This window comes from Sarcophilus harrisii, chromosome 1 (assembly GCF_902635505.1).
Source record: "Sarcophilus harrisii chromosome 1, mSarHar1.11, whole genome shotgun sequence".
Lineage (NCBI taxonomy): Eukaryota > Metazoa > Chordata > Mammalia > Dasyuromorphia > Dasyuridae > Sarcophilus > Sarcophilus harrisii.
Window position 1 is genome coordinate 50339915 of NC_045426.1, and position 19679 is coordinate 50359593.

The 19679-nt window shown below is 39.1% G+C and overlaps 1 protein-coding gene across 9 annotated transcripts in view; it reads left to right on the forward strand.

Moving 5' to 3' along the window:
• The window catches only part of ATP2B2 (ATPase plasma membrane Ca2+ transporting 2), a 647176-nt gene that overhangs the window by 123904 nt on the left and 503593 nt on the right, over window positions 1-19679 (forward strand). The window contains exon 1 of one of the 9 annotated variants that reach the window (XM_031955120.1): window positions 913-934. The exons of the other annotated variants lie outside the window; for them this stretch is intronic. The gene's annotated coding sequence lies outside the window, so the exon portion shown is untranslated. Of the gene's footprint in view, window positions 1-912; window positions 935-19679 lie in introns of those variants that run through there. 9 annotated transcript variants of the gene reach the window in all.

Consider the following 19679-nt stretch of genomic DNA (forward strand, 5'->3'; position numbering starts at 1 on the left):
TATAAATAGACTTCACTATTAGGTGGCTATTTATTGCAATAATCCTGCAACTATTCAAAATTGGTTAAAAATAGGTTCTGTCTTATAACAGTTCACATTTTTCTAGACTGCATCAAGTTCTACAAAGCTCTTTTCAATCAACAAACCTGTGAGGTGGGTAGAATAGTGGATCTTATTCTCATCCCCCATTTAACAAAGGAGGAAACCAGGATCCTTTAGAAGCAAAGTGACTTGCCAGGGCTAACATAGCTAGTAAGTGTCTGAGTCAGTATGTGCTCTGTACTAAGGGAGAAGAGGTGATGTTATTCATTGTAGGATGGTTTCCAATAAAAATGGTTAAAATGAATGAATGAATGGAAAAACACTTATTAGGTTTTTGCAATATGCAAAGCATTGTGAATTAAATCTAAAAGGTTTGGTCCTTAAGGGGTTAACCTTCACTTCTCCAGAAACCCTCAATGAACCAGAACACCAACCCTACAAGGTATAGAACATTTTCATTTTCCAGGGATGACTTTTGGTTTGGCCTTCATCGGGGGAAGACATATTTCTGAGTGAGTTACGTACTTGGATGGATTCTACACTTTTTTTTTTTTCTTTTGGAGCCCCGAAGAGACTTGTAGTAGCAAGAATTATTGATGCTGAGAACCTTTGCGCTCGCGTTTCTGCCAATGCTGCAGTCCTCAGCGGAGGCGGCTGCGGCGGCAGATTCCCATCAGCCTCACAGGGAATTAGGAGGGCTGCATTTTCTCCTTCACTCCTTCAAGCCCCTGGTCTGTCTGTGGAGCTGAAGGGGAGGAGAGGAGAGGAGAGGAGAGGAGAGGAGAGGAGAGAGAGAGAGAGAGAGAGAGAGAGAGAGAGAGAAAGAGAGAGAGAGAGAGATTGATTGAGAGGCTCCTGCGGCCAAGGATGTGGATAAGCTCTGCTGTGCAGGGTAAGTGGAGATGTGGCTGATTGCTACACCCACCTGGGAAGGGGGGCTGCTGGGTAAGAATAATACCCCCCAAAAAAGAGTGAGGGAAAGGAGGTTGAAGCTGCTTATGTTTCAACTGGTTTTGCCGGCAGGGGGAGGTGGAAATTGTTTGGGAACAATGGTCTGGTTCTATCACTAAGGCAGTGTGACCTTGTAATGACCTTCGGGGTCTCAGTTTCTGCCTTTGTCAAATGAGGGATTAGGATAGAATGATACAATTCAATTAAATTCAGCTTGGCTAGCATCTCTTAAGGCCCTACTCTGTGCAAGGGACCTTACTGGGGAATCCAAAGCCAAAAAAGAGACAGTTCCTGCCTTATTTAAGTTCCCTCCCAACTCAAATATTAGATCTGAGTACATGTTGATTGTAATTTTATAGATGGGAACTTGATTTTGACTCATACACGCTTTGAGTTGGTGTAGCATTTTGTAATGAAGGTTTATGTTATTTCCCACCTCAGAGGGAAGGCCTTGGAAGGAGTTTGTTTGATGTGGTTTTACCTTGTGACTGTGAAACCTATAGTACTCTCATCAGGGGTGGGTACTGAGCCAGGGTTGGACTAATGTTTTGTTTTTTACAATCAAGGAGCTTAACATTTCCAAACAGTTCTTTCACCCCAAACATCAACTGAATACCTATTGTGTATTTGTACTATCCTTATGCTAGGTGAAAGCACTAGAAGGGAGCTCGAGGTCCTTCAAACCTCTGAAGATTTCTGGATAGGCAAACTGAGGTTCAGAGAAGGGAGATATTTGGTCTACAGTAGCTAATGATAGAGCCAGGATCCCAATCTAATTTCTTGGGATTCCAATTGTAGCTTTCTTTCTTTTGCATCTTGCTACCTAGTGGAGACTCCATAAATGGACTCCATAAATACTTAAGTTAATTGGATTCCATGTTGGCCAGCAGTCTGGTAGGTGTGGCCATTTTTGGCCCAGACTTAAAATTTTCTGCTTGTTCTCTGGGCAGCTATTGCAAAATGTCAGTTCTAGGGAACCAAAACAACTCCAGGGCATAGTAACCCTCCATCTGATAGAGAGGGCACCATATAACTTTTCCTGGTTGGGGGATGATGTGGAAACCAGGGGCTGTGGGACTGATAGAAATCATATAGGGAATCTTGAAATGGGAACTGGGAGCCATGAGATGGAATTGGGGGTTCCCCAACTCCAAATCAGAAGACCAGAACATAGCTTTCAGATTTGGATAAAATTGAAAAAGGGGAAGAATGGAAAAGGATTCATAATCCCTTGTCTGCTCTAACTCTTTATATTTCTCTATTTCAATTCAATTCAGGAAAATTAAAAAAACATTTTGTGTCAGCTTCTTGGTTTAAAAAGATGAAAAACAATAGTTTCTGCTTTCCAGGGGGTTAAAATCTACAATAGTGGTGAAGGAGAAAATGTGTAAAAAAGTATAATGCAAGGTAGAGCAAGTAGGATGGGGACAAATGAGAGGGTCAGTGTTCTTAGAGACAGAATAAAGGGGGAATTGGGGGAAAAGCAGGACAGGCTTCATGAAGGAGGAAACATTTTCTATTCCCTTGTATTCTAATTCTTTATCTTCTCCTTTACTAAACTCTTATGCTTCATGAAGGTCTTATACTTTTGTATTCTCTCCTTTTCCCCTCTTGAATTTGGTGTTAATGGTACTGATCATTTATAATTATTGTATCACAAAACATGTTTGAGATGCTATACACACGTGTGCATAAATATATATTTATATATGCACACACACATATATACATACATATATATGTGTATATATGTATTTCATACTCATAAAAACATGGTCCCTCAAGAGACTTAGAGTTGTTTTTGTCTGAACCTCTGATTTCATTACTGTAGGGAACTCTCAGTATGGAAATTCCCTTCAAGAGGGCAGATAGGCAACTCTTCTGTAACATATACTTACCTGGGGCACTGGAGGGTTAAAAGACTTGTTCTAAAATATCCTACCTATGTTGCAGAGGCAAAATTTGAACCCAGATCTTGATTTCAAAGCCCTCCCTTTTTGTTCTACTTATATTTTCCCCAGTTGCTAAATAAACCTTTTAAAAATGGTCTAGGGAACCCTTCCCTCCCCATAGATAGCCTAAGATAAGGCCCCAGGATTTGAAATGTAGATGAGACTATTTTACAGTAAAAACAAAGAAAGGGGAGGTCTGTTTTAACCCTGGGTTTTTATCTCCTCCCATGGGATGCTGGGAAAGAGAAGCCAGCAGGTAGGTTCTTGGAATTTTCCTCAGTGAAAGAGAGAATGAATATGCTGCCTAGGAATGCTAAGGTGAAGGGAGATATTCCTTCTTCATCTTTCTGGCACTGGTTCCTGTGGAGGTCTGCTACAGAAGACAAGCCTTGCAAGGCAAGGGGCTGCTTGGTGACATCCTAAGCAATTGATGCCTGGGGTTTTCCCCATAAGGTAGAATCACCTCTTTGCCTCAAGCTTCACCTGCTCCCTCAGAAGCTGTCAGGCTTCCTGGAATTTTTATTAAGGATTTCAGGGCCCTGGAGATACATTTCTGAGCTAACTGTGACAAGTTACCCAAAGAGAAACTTAGTCATTCTGCTTTTTATTTAAAGGTCTGGCAGGAATTAGCAAAAGATCACCCAGGAGGCAAAATCCAACTTCTGTCTCTCATTAGCTGTGTGACCTTGGACAAGGTACTTCTTTCTAGGCTTTGGTTTTCCCCAGCAGATAAATGCAGCAGTTGGACTACATGAATTGAAGTTATAACAATCTGTGATTGTATGAAATGCTTTCCTACTTTAAAATTTGGGGTAATTATTGAATCGGGAGAACATATATACAAGCCTGGACTAGGGATCTGGAGCTTAGCTTCTAAGAGCCCTTCTGCTGCTGATTCCTTTGTTTGAGGATGGTGGGCTATATAGCTCTCATATTTTATCAGCACTGGATCTGTGGTTGGTGATGGCAGCAAAACACAGAGAGAAGACAGTAAACTGGGACTCTAAAAGTCAGGGAGTAAACTAGAGTCTAATTTGAAAGTAGATCAATAGTCAGGAGTCCAGAAATACACAAAAATGTCTCAGTGAAGTTAGGACTTATAAACCATATGAATTGACAAGAACAAGGAGGATTCTAAAACTACTATTCTTGTATAAAGTTAGCCAGATCAGCTGAAACCTTCAGGGTTAGAAGGCAGTAGCTGTGGACACTGTAAGGTGACACTTCCCCTTCCCTCCTTACTCCAATGCTACTTCAGTTAAGTGTGTACATGATAAGAAGAGTAATTGTGATGGTTCCTGACCCTTGACATAATGTAGAGGGAAACCAGTCCCATTGGGAGGTGATTTTTTAAATTAAAGCTTTTTATTTTTCAAAATATATGCATGGACAATTCTTCAACATTAGCCCTTGCAAGACTCAGTGTTCCAATTTCCCCCCTTTCCCCCATGCCCTCCTCTAGATGGCAAGTAGTTGAATATAAGTTAAACATGGCAAAAATATGTTAAATCCCATATATGCATGCATATTTATACAGTTATCATGCTGGACAAGAAAAAAGAGAAGCAAAACAAAATGCAAGCAAACAACAACAAAAAGAGTGAAAATACAATGTTGTGAACCACACTCAGTTCCCATAGTTCCCTCTCTGGATGTAGATGGCTCTCTTCATGCATATGTTTTGAAAATAAAAAGCTTTAATAAAATTAAAAAAACAGAAACCCAGTCTTAGTGAGCTGATCCAGAAGTGAAATATAGTTTAGGCTAGGCTCTGGGGAGTAAACTAACAAATTACAAAAAAAGAAAAGGACTTTGCATCATGTAGGGATAGGAAAAGACCATGATCCATACTAAATTTTATTTTCTCCTTGTCTTCCTCTTGGGTTTTGTGCATTTGGGGATTTCAGATTTTGGTTTTTTGAGAGGGTAGGAGGTATCATAGGCAGCTGTAATGTTCGGGCTAGCTTTCTGGAGGTCTTGGCTTCAGCAGGATAGACACCACGAGAATGGACAAGAATAGAATCCAAAGTCTTTATTGTCTCTTACACAGTCTGTCTGTCATAGTCTGACCCAGTCTCAATCTGACCTAGTCTCCTCCAGCAGTCTGCCAGTCTGCCAGTCTCAACCAGTCTCCCTCTCTATCTGAGTCTGACTTTGTCCCCAGTTTAAGTACCCTATTACAAATACATCATTACAGCATACTGAGTATATGTGAACTACAGAACCATTATATCACCATAATAAGTATATGTAGAATCATTATCTCATCAATTCCACTGAGTTAACTTAACACCTTGTGTTAAGTATACTTCTCCAGAGTTCCCTCTCTATAGGCAGCAATGGAGATGTTTGAAGTTGAGAGAGTGAAATTGATCCTTAATGGTGGAACACAACATGTCAAATAACTTATCTATAGTTCCTCTCAGCTCAATTCTTCTATTGCCTCATTTAATGTAAACAGCATGCCATTAGATAATTTTAAAAAGTGGGTATTGACCTAAACAGATAGGTCCAGAGAAACCCTTTTTTAACCTAAGATTTGTGGTAATCAAATTGGTGAGATTATGGGCCATTTTCAGAGATGGGGAAATAGCCTTGTTATTCAGAACCCTAGTAATGGGATTTTTTCTTATAAAAAAGGAAAAGAGTTGCTAAGCAGATTGATAGTTTAACAAGACTACTTTAAAACAGGTTTTCAGAGGCATCATTTGCATTTTAACAATGAATGTGCAAATTATAAATGGTTCCTTATCTATTTTTAAAGCACTTATGAGATTCTTTAAGACGTATAGTCCTGTCTTGCAACCTCCCCCCTCAGCATACAGTCAGCAATGACATTCTATAGGTACTTGAGAGTAGGAAACTGCATTGTTTTAAAGATGCTCTATTACCATGTCTTATCATTAATTCAGACTAGCATCTTTTTCTTCTCAATTAAAGTGAATTAGGGAGGTTTTGCCATGGCCTTAAAACTTTGAAGTTAGAATCAGGGTGAGTCACCCGTGGGTTTAGAGAGCAGAGAGGGAGGCAGAAAAGGAGGAAGAAAATTGAGAAACTCTCAGAGATAGAGGGATGAGGAGGAGAGAAGGATGAAAATGCAGAATAAAACTTAAGTGATATTCTGAATGTCACCTCCTTGGAACTATACCTTCTGGGTTCCTAGGTAGTTATATCATTACCTAAGTGTGTTGTTGACTAGGATTCTCTCTAAACCATATTTGGATGGTTTATGGATGGAGTTTGTGTTTACTGGTCAGCCAGATGATACATTGGTTTTGTTAAAAGTATTTAAGTACAATAGCAGTTTAAAGGAAATACTAGTGTAACATTCCAGTCACAAATCTTGAATTGATTCTCTAATAAATACATATGTGCACAGTGGGAAGAATTGATCTTTATGGAGATCACGTATGGGGCATCCACATGTGGGTGACTAGGACATTTACATGAAAGGATACATATATTAAAAATGTATCTGATCAGAGCAAAGGTATGAAGGTTAACTCGTATCTCCAACACTGAAAAACTGCTCTGAAAAATAAAATAGCAGCTTGAAGTGAAGGAATAGAGTAGATAGTATAAGAAGGGGGGAGTTGGAAAAGATATAGAGGGACTGAGAAGGAAAAAGCAGGGAAAAAAAAGGAGGTAGGGGAGACCAATAAGTCAAAAGGGGAGAGGAAAAGGCTAAAAGTGCAGATCACTGAACTGGGATATGCCTAAAAATAATTTTAATGTCCATAAAATAATGTAATTTTTTTTTTTTTTTACCTCCATGAATGTGTTCTTAAAATAAAAGCCTGGAGAGAAACCATGGGGGGTGGCAGAAAGATTGGGGAAAGAACAAAAGACAAAGTATATGATGAAAGGATATGGCAAGGTGGGAACATCAAAGATAAACCAAGTGTGACAGTTCACTGGCCTGGGTCTTAATCCAGCTTCTGACATCAGCTCACTGTGCAACCTCAATCCAACATGATCCCTTTCTGGTCTTCAGTTTTCTTGTTCATGAAATGAAATGGTTGAGTAAAATCAGAGACTTCAAAATTGGTGGATACTTGAGGTGCTTACAGCCTCCCAAATTGTACTGTGTACTTCTTTTCCTATGTAGACAAACAAATAATCATTTTGATAAATCTTTGTTTGAAAAGAAACAAAGATCTGGAGAATGTAGTAGAAATAGATTAGTGGCCAATCCTTAAAAAACCCCCAACACAGTTTAAACTAAAGATCACCCTGAAAATGCCTTCCAGGTTTGAACTCCTATGATGTCTGTTTCCCCATTTCTCAGGAGAATGGGAATACTCCTGGGTATTAGTTACCCTAGATAACTGTCAGTCTGAGCAGGTCTAGTTTACATGGTCCAATTTCTGCCAGTTTAACCATGTGTAATCTCTCTAATGTCATATAAATTAATTGCCTCCAGAATGAATAACAGGGGCACCCTGAATTTGGAGGTTTGGGGTGCAGATGAAGGAAAAGAAAATGTTAATTTCCACTACCTCAGCATGGGGCTTCAGGAATGGGTGGGCTCCTGATGTTGGGTTAGGGTAAGTAGAGCATGATCTGAAGGCCTAACTTTGTTCTAGGAAGGGGAAACCAGGAGTGCCCTTTGCTGGAGGCAGTTATTGAGCTACCTTCCACCCCTTCCACTGGAGCTCCTTTTCCTTGAAGTTATGATAGTAATAATAAAATAATATATCTTTCTCAAGGCTTCTGGTTCCCTTTAAAAGCAGCCAGCCTGAAAGACAGTCAGTCACACCTGACCTCAAGCACTGATTGGCTTGTAAGCACTTGATCTGTGTCTCCTAATGGGCAGGAGGGACTCACAATTCATTCACCGTTCATCCTACAGTCAACAAATATTTATGAGACACCTTTGTGCAGGCTGAAGGGGAAGAAAAAAAGGAGGAAAACAAGATGATCTCATTTTACAACCTCCCCAGTCTTTACTGTCAGTAAAGGGGTGAGATGGTGAAGGGTCTCTTTGGGACAGGTGCACATTGGTCTCTAGGTCCTCTGCCAGTGGCCTTCCCTCCCTTTTTGGTATATAGTCAGAAGCTCTTGGTCAGATGGGGAGTTACTAAAGATGGATTATGAGTGAACTGTACCCAACATTTAAGAGGAGGAAGAGCAGAAGCACCTCAGAGATGACTATCTTCACTTAAGCCCCCCCTGCCAATCCATTTAGTGTAAAGTGCGTGTGTATATGTATGTATGTGTGTGTGTGTGTGTGTGTGTGTGTGTGTGTGTGTGTAGGAGGAGCAGGAGGGAGATCAGACCATTGATTTATAGGTATAGGGAACTCCCAGTGAGCGAAACTCCCTCTACTAGTACAGAGCAACTTTTCTTTTGCAACTTATAGTCTTAAAGAATTGCCCAGGACAGTGGGACTTGTCCTTGTTCAGATAATTATTATGTGGCAGAGGTGGGACTTGTCCCAAAGTCTTTCCAATTTAGAGACCAACACTCTCTCATATGCCATATTTCCTCTCCTCTTTAGGAAAGTTTTCTTCTGGAAAATATTGGAAAGCCTGGCCACTTTTCCTGTGTTACTCCAAGCCTCTGGTATCATCTAGGTAGTTTCCCCACCCCAACCTCCCCTCTGGGTTCACCTTGGAGAGGGTAATAGCATGTCAGGGCAGTAGTGGGAGATTTAGAAATTTGAATGATAAATAAGTGAAGTTTATCTGGTTTCTGAAATTAGAGGCATGTAGGTAAATCTGCTCCAGTTGCTTGTAAGAGGAATCTGCTTTAAACTATGAATGAGGCTTTTGTATGTCCTCACTCATTTCTGTGTGATCTGTGATTCCATTTTAATGAAATGCCCAGCTGTTTGGCCTCCACTAGGCCCCTGGTATCATGTCTGTGCACACTGGCTCTGGGGCATGTGGTTGATGGGGACAGGAATACTTGGTACTTGACTCTGCTGAGCTGTTCTAGGTCAACCTCATTCACTTTGGTTCTCCCTTTGGTGTCTGTTAGTAAAGGGCACAGATAGGCAATCAGTGATCTCTGTCCCAGAGAATGTTCAGCAACTGGCTAATGTCCAGAAATAAGCTAATGTCCAAAATTATCCTTTGGAGGTCTGGATAATGTCCATTATAGTGGAAAATCCCCAGTTAAGAAGGTGAATATGACATTAATTTCATTACTTTTTTTTTTTTTTTTTTTTTTTTTACTGAGTTGTGGGTGAAGGATTTCTTTATTTTTAACTGAGATCCTCAGAAGGACTCAGTAAAGAGTTAAAGAGTTATAGAGTATCATATTTGGAGGTTGCCTTAGAATCATTTGTTGGAACATCTTATTGTTCAGAGGAAGAAAAGATGAGATAAGGAAAAGTGACTTTTTCAAGTTCATCCATGCAATAAGCCAAGTCTAGACAGACCTTGAGTCCCAGGGGGCTGTTCTTTCCAACACTCTACCAGTCTGCAATGCACTCTCTCCTTACCTCTGCTTCCAAGGTTCTGGTTCTCCCATCTCCTTTAGAGATCAGCTCGAGTTTTCCCTCCAAGGGAAATGATTTTTCTGATTCTCCTAATTGTATTGCCCTCCTCCTACCATTACATTCCCTTTATTTTGTATCTATTTACCTGAGTTTGTGATATTTTCTGTGAAGATAAGCTCCCAGAAGTGGGTTTGCTTTGTTTTTGTCTTTATAGCTATCCTCTCTCAAATAATAAACACCTAATAAGTAGCTACAAATTGATTGATGGGTCACTAGTGAATAGCACAGTGAATAGAGCAGTGAACTTGGCATCAGGAAGACTCATTTTCATGAATTCAAAATCCAGCCTCAGATACTAACTGGTTGATCTTGTGCAAGACATTTGCCTCAGTTTCCTCATCCATAAAATGAGCTGGAGAAGGACATGACAAACCACTGCAGTATCTTTACCGGGAAAACCCCCAATAGGGTCACATAGAAAATGACTAAAAATGATTAAACAATTGTTTGATAACATATATCTCTTACATTCTTTAGTTTTTATTTAAAAGGATTATTGATACATTATTTTTATATCTCTTTCATTTTTAGATATTCCCTTTCCCTTTCTTTACAGAGAAAGTTACTCCTACAGGAAAGAATAAAAAAGAGAGAAAAAAAGGCAGCTCAGTTTTCAACCTACATACTGCTTTCATTTTAACCATGCTATAAGTTAGGTAGTGAAAATATAATGTTTTGCAGAGGACATAAATGAGGCTCTGAGAGGTTCAATGATTTACTCATGGTTACCCATCTAATAAGTGTCTTGGGATGAGATTTAAACTTGCGTCTCTGCAGTCCAGCCCTCCATTTGCTGCATCATGATGTCTCCCAAGAGACTGGTAGCTTTCCCCCTTTTCCTCTCTGAGTTTCATCTTTTCTTCCTCTGTACAATAAGAGGCTCCAATAAATGTCTCTAATTCAACTTCCAGGTATGAACAGCTTTTGATTCTGTGTTCTGATGGAGCTGTTTATGTAGGCAGTCAGCATCCAACCCCCCTGCTGTGCTAATCTCTGCTTCTTGCCTCTTTTTTGAGATCCTATCTAATGGGTATGTGCTACCGTTTGGTGCAGAGGCATTTTTTGCTCAGTAGGGTGGAGGGCACATGGTGGAAGGGATCTAGAGAGCAGGTTAGATTTCAACGCTGACTCAATCCTATGCCTAATCTTGTTCTTTGCCCCTTTCAGCTTTCTACTCCAGCATGTGGCTTGTATACATCTGGGAAAACATGAATAAAAAGCCCACCGAGATCAGTTATACCCTTAAAGAATGCTCTCTATGTCTTAGCTCTCTGACTTTTATGTGCCAACCATAAGAGAGGTCAGCATTCTTATTGCTTGGGGGTAAATATTTTGCAGGTTTCTCCCCTTCTTTGTTCACTTAATAAGGTTAAGTGACAATTATTATATATCCAGTATGTATACTCTTCATAAAGGTTTTCAGGGAAATCACTTTGGCTCTCATTGATTGGCTAACAAAAGGTCATAGGCCAACTTGGTTTTAATTTTGGTCCTGATTGTGATGTTCTCACCAGACTCTGAGAGCATTCCCTTCCTAGACTGATTCCTTTTTTTTTTTAAGCTAGGTAAAAGAAGCCATTCTCTGCCTTCTTTTTATTTAGCTTTAATCATTGAATGGGCACTGTCTCAGTCAAAATGACACTTGTTGAAGATCTTAAGCTTAAAAAGGCCAAGGTCTCCCATTTCACCCATGACCATCTCCAGTCCTCCTGATCTATATCTGGCCACTAGATCGAGATGGCTCTGCAGGGGAAAGTGAGGCAGGTGACTTTGCCCAGTCTTCCCTCACTTACATCCAGTGCATTTGCATGCCATGATAACACTTCCCTGATGTTAGGGTTGTCTTTGAGAAGGAAGGATAAACAACAACAACAACAACAACAACAAAAACAGGAAGAGCCAGTGGAGATAGACTCCCAGTTGTGGGATCCTCATTTCTTTAGAGAGTAAAAGTCTTCCAGGGAAGACATGGAGACCAAGATGGGTTATGAAGAATGAGGAAGATTTGAAAAGGAAGAAGGAGGCAGTCTAGATGGAGGGAAAAGCCTAAGTAAAAACTCAGGGGTAGGAAGCAGTAAATAAGGCATGAGCAAGGAAGGTATGAGCTGCAGGTGAATTTATACAAGAGAAGGAAGTCCCCTAGGGAGCTAAGACTTAATCTTGGCAAAGGCCTCTTTATTCTCTGGGGTAAAAAGAGCAGAAAGGCCCAAACCAACATTTTTATGTAACCCTCTTAACTGGAAAACATACAGATTATAAGATCTACTTCTCATAGCTTTGTCTTGCCAGATCTGGTCTTAGAAGTGAGCAGGATGTAGAATTGAGAGATCAGAGTTTTAATTTTGTCTTTGAAACACACTGTTTGACTCTGGGCAAGTCATGTAGCTTTTTCAAATGAATGGAATGACACTTATTAAGTACTTACTATAGACAGAGAGGCAGCTAGCCCAAACATTACACTTCTGAATTATCATTCTGGATCAAAACAAGATAAAAGAGGGATCTGGTAAAGAATTAATTTCAAAATGTTCTTTACTTGAGCAAAATTAAAAACTAGAGAATTCAGAGTATCTGTTCTCCAGGTCAATAAAAATCAAGTGCCTATACATTAAATTCCATTTTCTCTCAAGTGGAATTAGACAATCACTATAATGTTTTTGAACCTTTGGCTACTTTAGTGTCCTGACAGAATTTGTCTCTCTACCAAGCCCCCTTTCTCCTTCTCTCCCATCCTTCAAGGTCTTAACCAAACTCCACTTCTTCTTTATGGCCATGTTAACCCTTCTAGGATCGCCAAGATACCCCATATTTTCAATCAGTTGATTCTTAGCATATATACAACCTTGCTTGCATTGCTAGTTAGCTTTTTTGGTGATAGCTCTTGTTGCCTCAAATTTCCAGGGGCCAGGGGAAAGGAACAAGACTTTGCTGGCTTTTTGTATACTCTTAATACCAATATAGAAACTGGCCTTCAGCTGGTACTTTATCACCATTTGTTCACTGATTGGTTGATTTTTTTAAACTCCTAAGCCCTATTAAGACTCTTGGCTGGTTTCTCTCTCTTTTTTAAGCTAGGGATTAATTTCTAGACTATTTTATTGCCACTTGAAGACTGCAAAAAATCCATTTTTCCATTTTGGGAATATACATTTCTTGAGAAAAGAATGTGTGTGTACGTGTATGTGTGTATGTGTGTGTGTGTATCTGTATAGGAGAAACAGAGATAGAGAGACAGTAAGGGATTGAGGGAGAGGGATAAAGATAGAAGGAAAGAGAGGGACAAAAGGAGGAAGAGAGAGAGACTTATTTTGAAGCAACCCTTTGAGAATACTATGTTTGAGGAGAAGAGTTTCTGTGTCTTTGAGGCTTTTCTGGATTGTTACAGTCTTTATCTGGGAATTAAACCTTTTTTCAACTATGTGTTTCTTTTCCTCTCTTGGGTAGACGCTGATATCACACTGTAGGTTCTGGCTCTCAAGGGACAGCAGTCAAGAGCCCCATCAGAAAGTGAGTCAAGTCCCTACTTCAGAAGGCTGGTTTTCTCTTGAGTTTAAATGGGAGAAATGTAGCACAGTTAGTATTTAGAGGAGCTTGGTGGGATCAGTTTTTCCTTTTGAGAGCCATGGATGCTTTCTGAATAATCAAGGCTATATGACCAATTTACTTAATATTGGGTTACCCAATAGTTTGATCTTATATTACTCTCCCTTGCCTTCTAAGGGCTTAAGCCATTGAATTCCTCTTGTGAACAGCCCTGATCTGTGAAATCCCTTCTCAAAGATGTACATATACCATACATATGCCATATACATACATACAAACCATATAATCATTCAACTTAGGCTTTGTCGTTTGTCTTCTCAGCTAGGTTTTAATGGGTCTCTCCATGCCATACACACATATATACACAGATATTTAGATATATGAACATGTGTATACATAAATATACAATCAAAAAATCCCCAACAAAATATATTTTCTTTAAAAACTCATCAATTACCAAGCAGCATCTTATTGCCTTATAAGTTTATCAATTTATCGGGAAGCTCCATTGATCAATTATTTTGAGTATTATTTATACATTGTAATTTGTACATGAAGGGGAAATGTCAAAAAAGCATGTATTTGGGCTCAGTGTGAGCTTAAAGCTGTACTGCTTCTTAAGTTGGGATGAGGTCTTTCTGGGATCCTTGCTTTAGCTGGAAATCTGACCTCAGCTGGAGGGGGCAAACCGGGTATTTGATAAGGGATATCAGGAAGGAGAGAAACAGGAACTGAAACCACTGAGTTCAGTCATAGATGATACAGTCACAAATTCAGGGGCAATTGGTTAGAGTGTCTGGTAATCAGAATCCAGAGAATACTAATAGACAAAACCTGAAATCCAGAAATTCAAGATGGGAGAGTCACACACAGCACAGTTCACACTATGGACTCTGGTCCTGATGGTGGACTTTTTTGTCAATATTTTATCATTTCATATATGAAGTCCTACTTTTTACTACTGATTTGTTCTATAAAGTTGAGCAAGTCATATCTGCTCCTTGGGATTTGGTTTTTATTTTTTTTTTAAATCTGTAAAATATGGAGTTTTGACTACATGCATTTTAAAGTCTGTTACAACCCTAAATCCTCTAATTCTAGGTCAGATCAGGATTTTTTTTAGCCCTTTTTGTGTCATATATCTTTGGTGAGGCCAATGGAGACTGTTGTCAGAATATTTAAATAGTCAAAGAGAATACTGAATTTCAGTTTGTTATAAGTAAAAATAAAAATATAATCTTATCCAAATTCATGGATTTCATGAAATCTACCTATTGAGCTTTGGGTGGATTTCTTGAATTCTACCCACAGATCTGTGAGTGTCTATAGATCACAGGTTAATAACTCTGAGACTAGATGATCTCTAGAGCCCCAACTCTAACACATTGATGAAAAAAATCCTGTGAAATATTGTGATTCCTGAATCCAGGATCATTTTGGTAAGCCCATGAAACCCTAGCCCTTCTGAGGTCCCACTTGCATGGAAGGGAAGCAATAACTTTGGAACAGTATTATAAAACACTTTTAGCCTGATCTTGACAAGGGAGGAGATAGCATTAGATCTGACAGTTTTCACCCAGTAATCACTTAGAGCTCTCCAGGGTCCTGATCCTGATCTCTCTTCAAGATCAGTTTTCTTTCTTTCTTTGAAATGGGACTTCTAAATATGTCAAAATGGGTAAACACTGTGGTCTTAAAAGGGCACAGGTAGTCCATGATCAGTGACATTAATCTCTAACATTTACATGGTGTTTAAAGATTTACACAGTGTTTTATATACATATGCGTTGTTTCATTGAAGCATCAAAAGAACTCTGTGAGATAGGTATTGTTTTTCCTATTTGACAGATGAAGAACTTGAGGCTCAGTGAACTAAGTGATTTGTCTGGGTCTACACAGATAATGCCAGAGACATTATTCAGACTCTCTTTTTGGCTTTCCACCTCAAATCCTTCTCTTTCCCCATTCTATGATGCTGTCTCTTGAATGTCAGGAACTAGTGCCCTATAATCAAGTTATTATCCCAGTGACTTAGCATTACCTCTGCAAAAGACCCTCCAAGATAGTAACAGATAATGAATGTCAGTCTTCTGGCCTTGTTTCTGAGGGCCCTCACTCTGTGGACTCTGGGTTACTATAAACTTTGACCTCTTCTCTGAATTTAGCTCTCCTTTACCTCCTCCTATTTTCTGCTTCTAATGTACTAGCTTATACCCTGACCAATACAGGTTCATTTCACTATGCTGTTTGCCAGTCCCTTGGTGCTAATGGGCCTGGTATTCCATCTCTAAAATGGAAAATTAGCTGCCATATTGGGAGTTCTAGGAGGATAGAGGGTAAGTAATTCTTACTTATCTTTCTGCTCTCCTGTAGAGCCTCAGCAGAATTCTGTGTATAGATGAGATGCTTAGTCAATGGCTGGCCCCTGTAATTGCATTAAATGTTGACTTGCATGTAAGAGGACCTTGGAGATGAGGTGAACTGATTTTTAAAGGAAACTTTTAAAGCCCACTCTGGGATAGGGAACATGTTGTTCCTTGCCCCCTGTGATGTTGGAAGAGTAAAGTGGCCCCTTCCTTCCCAATCTAAATACATTTGTTTCTTAGCAACCACCTGCCCACAGCCTGGCTTTTTACTACTCAACTTGCCATCAGCCATAGAAAGCTACTCAGAGCCTGCTCTCTAAAAGGGCAAGAACAAAGCAGTTCCAGGAGAACAACATAACAAGATTTAAAAGCAAAAATTTAAAGTGACTTACTCACCTCCCTCCTCTCCCCCAACCCCTGCCTCCCTTTCCCAAGGCTGGGCTTTGTGGGTTGCTAGCAGTAGCACTTTCTGGGGAAACAGTTAAAGTTATTTCCTGGGCTTGAGGAGCTGTTCATATTTACTAATAGAATGTAAGTGGTCTGAAATTTTCTTTTCCCCAACTTTATAAATACAAGATGGGGAAGCCATGGCTGGACTGTGGTTCATCTGAAAAGGGCCTGGGGTTTTTAGTGGATGGGAGGCTTAACATGAGTCAACAGGATCACATGACAACAATGTGAACTAGTTCTTAGGTTGCATTGAGAGACATGGCATCTGGCAATAATAAGCTCATTTTCCATTCTCTGTTCTACCCCTGCTCAACCTACTTCAGAGAACTGTGTTCAATTCTAAGGGCAACATTTTAAGAAGATCATTTGAAAAACTGGTGAATGTTCAGAGGAAATAAACCAGAGTGGTAAAATATCTGAAGTTAACAAAGTCTGAGAAACTGGGGGAATGCTTAGCTTATAGAAAAGAAGAGTCATTGGAACCAGCTAGTCCTCTTAGAGTTTTTGAAGGACCACAGTATGGAAGAAGACATATCTAGAAGCAATAGGTAGAAGTTATAAAGAGACAAATTTAGGTTTGTTTCAACTACCCAAGAGTGAAATGAGTTGTCATGGGAAGTGGTAAGTTCACTTTCGTTAAAGGTCTTCATGTAAAGTCTAAATGATCATATGTTGGGTGTGTTGTATTCTTTGGGGAGTCTAAGTTGGACTAGGTGGCATTTAAAAGTGACTTTCAACTTTAAAATTACCTAGAAAAAATTACTCCACCCAATTCAATACAACAAACATTTATTAATCCCCAAATATATGCAGGATAACCTGCTGAATTCTGGATATGAGTTAAATAGTTGATACCATCTTGTAGAAGGACAAGATTCTTGAAATGCAGAAGTCCAGAAGAGCAGATAGGTAGGAAATGGATACATGACTTTACTGACTTGACTGATTGCTGGGAATTCAAGGGCAAAAACAAAATAGCCCCTTGTTTTATATTTGTATCCTTAGAAAGTCCCGATTGATCTCTTAGTTATGTACAAACTACACTAGTCGACAACAAAGTGAAGCTACATCGATTCCTCACTTTAGTTCTTTCCTAGTTGCTCCCTGCATTAGCATATAGGTATTTGGTAGGAGTGGCGGGGGGGATAGGCAGTTATGTGTTTTAATGTTAATAATCTCATGGATGTATAACTTTGCTGCCTTATAGACTCACTGTTAGAAACCATAGCTAAAGAAACTTTTAAAAATGTTAAACATGGTAAAAATGTTAAATCCAATATATGCTTACATATTTATACTATTATCTTGCTCCGCAAGAAAAATCAAATCAAAAAGGAAAAAAGTGAGAAAGAAAATAAAATTCAAGTAAACAACAACAAAAAGAATTAAAAAGCTATGTCATGATCCATCCTCAGTTCCCACAGTCCTCTCTCTGGGTGTAAGATGGCTGTCTACATCACAAGATCATTGGAAGTAGTCTGAATCATCTCATTGCTGAGAAGAGCTTTTTCCATCAGAATTGATCATCATATGATCTTATTGTTGCCATACACAATGATCTCCTGGTTCTGCTCATTTCACTTAGCATCAGTTCCTGTAAGTCTCTCCAGGTATCTCTGAAATCATCCTGATGATCATTTCTTATAGAACAATAATATTCCATAACATTCATATACCCTAACATTTTCAGGCATTATGGGCATCCACTCAGTTTCCAGTTTTTTGCCACTACAAAAAGAACTGCCTTAAATATTTTTGCACATGTGGCTCCTTTCCCCTCCTTTAAGATCTCTTTGGGATACAAGCCCAGTAAAAATACTGCTCAATCAAAGGTAAAGAAATTTTTCTTGTAGAGTCTCTTGGCAGTATGAAGAAAAGGGGATTGAAAGATACTTGTGGTGGCTGAACAAAGACTGGAGAATAGTTCTGAGCACTCCCTGGAGAAAACGCTTAATACTCCTTCACTAATGTCCCACTCTGCCAGCTTGTGATGGGGGTGGAAGTGAAGCTGGCTTCTTTAGACTGTATCTGAAGCAACTGATCTCTTGAAGGTCTTAAAAAGACTTTGGATATGACTGATGATGAGCTGTATGTCTCTTGTCTGTGGGTGAGTTGAGCTGAGTTTGGGGAGGCTCACTGCCATGTTGGCTTCAGGGAGATAAAGTTTTGGGTCAGAGAAGCCCGCATATTGTGAGTGATGGAGAGAGTTCACCAACCAATGAAATTTCAGATTCATGAAAAGTTGAAATAAGAGGGAAATGAAAAACTCTACATTTCTAGGACAGAAGGTGATAAAGGAAAGATTTCTCTTTAATGAAATCCTTCCCCTGATCCCAAGCTTATCTTTGACCCATTCTCATTTTAAGAAAAAAATCTTAAAATTATCATGGTCTTATATTTATTTAAACTTGTGAAATAGAAAGATATGTCATATTGCCTTAGTTCAGTGATTCTTTTATCGCTTTCTTCACTTATTTTATATTTCCTTGTCCCTTCTATCTCTCAGTTCTTATTCTTGAGAACTAATAACAATAATAATTAACATTTCCATAACTTTATAAGGTTTTTATCCAGATGGTGCCATGAATAGAGTATTGGGTTTGTAATCAGGAAGTCTTGTCTTTCCTAGACAATTACTGTGTTATGCTGAGCAACTCACTTAATCCTATCTGCTTTAGTTTCTTCATCTGTACAAGGAAATGGCAAATAACTTTTGTATCATTGCCTAAAAAAATCCCAAATGAAGTCACAAAGAGTTGGACATGACTAAAACAACTGAACCTGAACAACAACAAAGGTTTTCAGAATACTTCATGTATATTATCTCATTTGACTTCCCAAGAGTCTTGTAAAGTAGTTGCTATTATTATCCACATTTTACAGATAAAGAAACTGTGACACAGAGAGGTTAAGTAGCTTGCCCAGAAGTCACACAGACCCAAGAGTATGAAGCAGTTTTTGAATCCACTTCTCCTTGATTCCAAGTTTAATAGTCTATCATACCACCTAAATGTACAATTATTGAAGCACTTCTACATTTTAAAAATCATATTTGACATTCATAGAAAATACAGTTCTACTGTAGTTCGGACTAGCTGTTTGCTAGCTCTTCTCCAAACGTGGTGAAAATGAATCTGAGAGTTTCCATGACTTGAAGCCAAAGGTCATACAGTCAGTAAAGGAAGCCAATAAAAGGGAGAAATCTCTACCATTCTGCTTCTTTGTTTACATTTAGAGACCTAATGGAGGAAAGTGGAGTAGGGGAACACCTTAAGGAATCAAATTTGTTAAATAGAAGGGAAAATTCTTATATAATCATACATTTATTGCTTGCAAATGTGATTGCTAACTTTTCTCTCTTTAGTTAGCTAATATTACTCCATGCTTAGTTCACTTTCTCCTTCTTTCTTCTTCTTTTTAATGGTTACAAGTAAAATCTGAAGAAATATAGAGTTCTGTGTAACAAAGCTATTTCTATCCACCTTGATATGACCCACAATAAGTGTTTTGTTGCTATGGCCACTGAAGACTCTTTCTGACAAATGCTTTCCCCATCCTCCCCTATGGACAGTGCTAAGAAGCACCTCATAGGATGAAAAGAAAAATATGTTGGAAATCTCATTTCATTATGCAAATGTGGGCTATGGGCAAGTGGTTCTGGACCCGGAGAAGAATGACCATCTCTTAAAGGGGTGAAAGACCCAGCAATTAGACCTTGTTCAAGTCAAGTCAAGCAAGCTTTTAAGTGTTTACTGTGTGCCCATATGATGCTCAGGTCTAGGAATAGAAGTAGAACAAAAAGAAAGCCATTGAATCTCCTCAAGGAAAGAGAAAACGAAAAGTAGCTTAAAAGTATATGTGGGAGGAGCT